The sequence below is a fragment of the Natator depressus genome, chromosome 7 (assembly GCF_965152275.1).
Source record: "Natator depressus isolate rNatDep1 chromosome 7, rNatDep2.hap1, whole genome shotgun sequence".
NCBI classification, from domain to species: Eukaryota; Metazoa; Chordata; order Testudines; family Cheloniidae; genus Natator; species Natator depressus.
In genome coordinates this window covers 36,865,199-36,871,198 of record NC_134240.1, presented here as the reverse complement: position 1 = coordinate 36,871,198, position 6,000 = coordinate 36,865,199, and positions in this window count along the sequence as shown.

Sequence of the window (6,000 nt, the reverse complement as noted above, 5' to 3'; positions counted from 1 at the left end):
AGGTCTCTTTTCCCTGGGTAAGGTAACGGGGAAGGTTCCAGAACAATCAGGAACCTTCTGGAGACAATTAAGACTGACAGGCTGATTAGAACACCTGCAGCCAATCAAGAAGCTGCTAGAACCAATTAAGGCAGGCTAATCAGGGCACCTGGAGTTTTAAAAAGGCACTCACTTCAGTTTGTGGTGTGTGTGTGTGTGAGGAGCTGGGAGCAAGAGGCACTAGGAGCTGAGAGTGAGAATGTGGACTGAGGAGTACAAGCATTATCAGATGCCAGCAGGAAGGTCCTATGGTGAGGATAAAGAAGGTGTTGGGAGGAGGCCATGGGAAAGTAGCCCAGGGAGTTGTAGCTGTCGCACAGCTGTTCCAGGAGGCACTCTAGACAGCTGCATTCCACAGGGCCTTGGGCTGGAACCCGGAGTAGAGGGCGGGCCTGCGTTCCCCCAAATCCTCCCAACTCCTGGTCAGACACAGGAGTCGTCGACCTGGACTGTGGGTTCAGAAAAACAGCCAAGCTGAGGGCTGCCATGAAGCTCCAAGATGAGCAAATCCGCCAATAAGCGCAAGACCCACCAAGGTAGGGGAGGAACTTTGTCACAACTCCTATAACACCTTTAATCAAAGCACTTCGCAAAGATGAGCTAGTATTATCTCTACTTTACAAATGGGATACTGAGGCACAGAGAGAGAGATTTTCAAAGCACAGATGACAGGTAGGCTGCCTAACTCCTATTGACTTTCAATGAGAATTTGGCACCTACCTGCCATTTGTACCTTTTGAGAATTTCCCCCAGAAATGTTACCTGACATGTCCAAGGTCACCCAGTGAAGGATAAAATCTACAATGTCCCTCTTTCAGCCTGTACTGAATTCATTAGACATGGAGGTAGTAGCACAATGTCATCACTTATGTTGGAATTCTGCTAGAAGCTAAACTGTTTCAAAAAGTACTAAGGAACCTGTAATGACCACAGATGGTCAGAACCTCAGATTTCCATCTCATCTGAAGACAGCACCTTCAGCAACAGATTGCCTCTGACACCATGCTGGGAAATTGGTTCAATGCCAACTCTCTGATGTATCTTTGCTGAATAAAGACGGACTTAAGCATGTGCTTAAGGATAAGCACATACTTTGCTGAACTGGAGCCTTAGATATAATGCTGAAAGAAAATATAACCAGTCGTGAGATCAGCATGTCAGGGGGTTTATTACAGCATTGTGTATTGTTGCTCTTACTGTAGTGACAGCAAATATCCATCAGGTGGCACAAGTATATAAATCATGATTCAACTGAGTGTTCTCTTCCATTCCTGCAATGCTTAGTATACTTAGGTACTGTTTTCAAAATTTGCTTCCACTGCTGCTGACTCAGGTGCTGCATTTAGCATGTTGACGTGTCTGGGCATGTGTTTTGGGTTACACTCACAACAGAATTCAGAAGCAGTACAGAACTGTGTACAAGCCACACTTAACACTTTGGAAAGCTCTTCCAAAGAAAGCTTAAGTGTAAAATAGCATTCCTAGAGCAAAAAATTTTAAGGTTGTCAGTGTATAATACCAGTGTAATAACATCAGTGTAATAATTATATATTATTATTATTTTATTTGTATTGTGGTAGTACCTAAGTCTCCAGTCAGGATTGGGCCCCCTTTGTGCTAGGTGATATACAAACACAAGAAGACACAATCCTTGCTTTGAAGATTGTGTTTGAAGAGCTTGAAATCTAATTGTAGTCTGAAAAAACACGAGCATCTGAGAGCCAGGGGAAATTCATTGTTATTATTACATTTAAATACAAAAATGCAAATGCATTGTTACAGTACCCTGCCACACATATAGCCATCTATCTAGGTGTGTATGTGGTCCTCACCACCATAGACTCTGAGTACCCCCCTATTAGTTTTGTCTTAGTTTCCTGACTCCATGGAAGGTAATTATGTGTCTAAAACAGTGGTTCTCAAATTTCATTGTACTATGATCCCATTCTGACAACAAAAATGACTACGGGACCCCACAAGGGAGGACCAAAGCCTGAGCTCGCCCGAGCCCTGCCGCCCCAGATGGAGGGGCCAAAGTCAAAGTCTGAGCCCCACTGGCCTGGATGGATGACCTGTAACCTGAGCCTCACTGCCCAGGGCTGAAGCCCTGGGGCTTCAGCTTTGGCTGTGGGGCTTGGGCTTTGGCCATGGGCCCCAGCAAGTCTACCTTCCATTCTGATGACCCCATTAAAACAGGGTCGAGACCCACAGTTTGAGAACTGCTGGTCTAAAACCAGGTATCAAAGTACAGCTAAATTATGGACCAGATCTTCAGCTGGTGTAAGCTGGCACAGGTCTCCACTGATTTTTAGCTGAAGTCAATGGAGTTTTGCTGATTTAGCAGAGGATCTGCCGTGACATCTTAAAATCTGGATACTGGGTTTGTCCCAGCATCTGGGAATATTAACTCCATGCACTGCAGACTTTCACCTGTGAACATCTTAAATCATGCTCAACATGGTTTACTTAGCAGGGTATATTTAGCCTAACTGTAGGCATTTGCCAGGCTTCAGACGTCTGCATCTGCAGGGTGCTCAACCACTGTGAAAAATAAAAGTTTAAAATGGCTGTGGCAGCTCCAGGGTTTGATATTGGAGGAGTTTATTAGTGTAAGCAGTGTCAGGGTGAGCTCCACCCTGACATCTGGTGGTGAGGTGTGGCAAGTTGTGGAAAAGAACTTCAGGGGCCGATCTCATTTGCATAGGCACACCCACCCCGCCTAGAATGAGGCCATAGCTGCCCAAGTGGTCACTTTGGCTGCTGTGGGATCCCCAGTGTCTCTGTTATTGGGGCAGGAAGAATAAATTGTTATTACCCTGATTATGGGAACTGTGCTGGGAACTGTACTTGGCCTTTTGTTATGATGGAGGGATTCACCATCAACTAAGTAGCACTCGCTAGGCAAGGGTCATGGGTTCCAAAACTCTGAATTGAGGGAGGTTGGGGATAAGTATTAATACTTGGTGGCATGGGCCCTTTGGTGAGGGCCTTACATGCTAATTGCACTTCCTCTATCCACTGTGGAATATCAGAGCTAATTTTGATTCCATTAGGAGTCTAGTTACAGGCTGCTGAGCTCACTTTGGGCTAATGGTGTACCAGCACTGAGGCTCTCCTACTACAAGCTGAATTCACCAAAGAGCTGAACTGACTAAGAGCTGAAATCACTGAGTGTTGTGTTAAGTAGTGGGGGAGCTTGAAGATATATTGTGGAGTAGTTTGCGGGACAGCTGGAGTGCCTTGTGGACAGGCTGGTGGAGCAGTTCGTGGGACGGCAGGAGCTGCTTGTGGGACGTGGAGCGGAGCAGTTCGTGGACCGGTTGGTGGAGCAGTTTGTGGGACGGCGGGAGCTGCTGGTGGGCAGCGGAGCCGAGCCGAGCGAAGCAGTTCGTGGGGCGGCTGGCGGAGCGGAGAAAAGCGAAGGCTTATGGAGCTGTGGGGTGGTCAGCTTCAGATCATGTAAGGTGCCCCTTACCTCTCTTCCCCCCCGCCCATCTCCACCCAGGTTGGGAGGTAAAGCAGATAAACTTTCGAACTCTGGGGCTCCAGACCAGGGAAAGAGACTTTTGGGTCATTGGACTTTTGGGACTTTAGGTGATTTGGGGTTGCTGGACTCAAGAACCAAAGGGAAAGAGCATGCCCCAATTTGCTTGGGGTTGGTTTTTGCTCATGGGTTGTGTTACGAATCCTGTTGGTGTTTCCCCAACATAATGCCACATTGTTTCTCTCTGTTATTAAAAGGCTTTTGCTACACTCAGACTATGTGCTTGCGAGAGGGGAAGTATTGCCTCTTGGAGGCGCCCAGCGGGGGTGGTATATATTTGTCCCAGGTCACTGGGTGGGGGCTCGAGCCGGTTTGCATTGTGTTATTAGAATGAATCCCCTAGATATTGAACCCGGCCCTTGTTGCTGCCAACTCTGACGAGCAGAAGGGTTACATTAGGAAGGAGGGATGGCTGTTTTATAGGTCATGGATATAGGTGTGGTATACTGGTGCTGTCAAAACCTTTCAGCTTGAGGGACAAACACTTTATTACAAAAAGGGAATGGGATTGCACTCAATATCTGGGGGCAGTTTCTGTGTCCTGCTCTGCTCTCTTTGCACCTTCAGACAGAAAGGGAGCAGAAACCACACACAAGTCCCCTGCTTTGGATTTCCCCCAGAATTCCTGTGGAGTCACCTGTGGCAAAAAGCCATCATAGGCAGCTGTCCCAGTGCCCTCTCTGCAGGCATGTTGAGGGTAGACAGGGGATTGGCTGGAGCAGCCCGCAGGTTACTTGTTCTAAGCTGGTCTGGGGAAGAGAATCAAGGAGCCAGAACTGACTGTTGGTTCTTCTAGCTTCTCTTGTTTATTCACTTCTCCTGGGGTGCCCTATGGCACCAATGTAGGAAAGGGAAAGGAGCCAACCTCTGCTAAGTGCTCCTCTGGGCAAACTCCTGTTTTGCTTTTGGGGGCTCGATGGCAGGTGAGATTCCTATTTCCTCCTAATAACCATGGGGCTAACTCTCAAACACGTTCATTAAAAAACTTCAGGGGCAGATCAGGAAATGTATTTTCATTCATATCAAATGCACATTTTCATAGATTCATAGAAACTAAGGTCAGAAGGGACCATTATGATCATCTAGTCTGACCTCCTGCACAATGCATTTTCTTAATACTGTCATCCTTGAGCACCACAGGTTGGACACTACTGAAGTATGCTAATAATACTCAGTATAACTAGGTTAAAAAAAGAATTAGATAAGTTCATGGGGGATAGTTCCATCAATGGCTATTAGCTAAGATGGTCAGGGATGCAACCCCCACATTGGGCATTCCTAGGCCTCTGACGGCCAGGTGCTGGGAGCGGATCACAGGGGATGGATCACTTGAGGTGTACTGTTCATTCCCTCAGAGGCATTTGGTATTGGCCACTGTCGGAAGACAGGATACCAGGATAGATGGACAATTGTTCTGATCCAATAGGGCCGTTCTTATGGCTCCATATTAATTTCTTACTGATTTACATTTGCTCGGTTTGCAAGAATTAAGATATTTTGGGGGTTTTTTTTAACTGCCGTCCCTGCAAACTCACTCTGAGCTCTGACCGTCAAACCAGATTATTTCCATCCATCATTCTCACACTGACATTACATTTAAATAGATTTGCAGCGGTGTCACTGGGCATAATCTCCAATATACAGTGGGACACCAATCCTGGTTGGGGCCTCTGGGCACTACTGTAATAGTAAATTAACGTGGTTGCATAATAATAATAGAGGTTTTATAGATGAGGGCATAATTTGTCCTACAGAAAAGTATTACTGGAGAAGATGTGCAAGATGAATAGAACCCTATTTGACCGCCAGAGTTCATGGGGCTGGCAATTAACGAAAGTCTGTTTACATGCAAATAAAGGAAATGTGCTATGGAATCCGACAGAGTCAATGAACGCAGAAACCCACAATACTAGTTTCATAGTCATTTTAAAAAACAGAACTCTTGAAGTATTTATTAGATTATGACAGGTTTCAGAGTAGCAGCCATGTTAGTCTGTATCCGCAAAAAGAAAATTGTGGCACCTTAGAGACTAACAAATTTATTTGAGCATAAGCTTTCGTGAGCTACACTGTCAAAATGTGCCTCATCTCCCCTTTTATGGCTGGTATCATTACTTAGCCCAAGTGGCAGAGAGGTCTGTGCTGTGGATCTAAAGCTTCTAGCACTGCTGATGACCCACCTGGGAACCATATGGCTCTAAGGTGCCATAAGTACTCATTGATTATGAGGAACTGTACTGGTGCGAAGGGTTTTGCACTCCTCTACTATTGAGAAAGTTGGATAACAAAGTTAATGTGCAGGGGAGAGAGAGTTTACAAATAATATTTTTAATTGCCTGTGCCTAGGGGAGGATTTAGACCCAGAGCCTCCCTAGGCATTAGATACCTAAATCCCTCTGAGGACCTGGGCCTTAGTG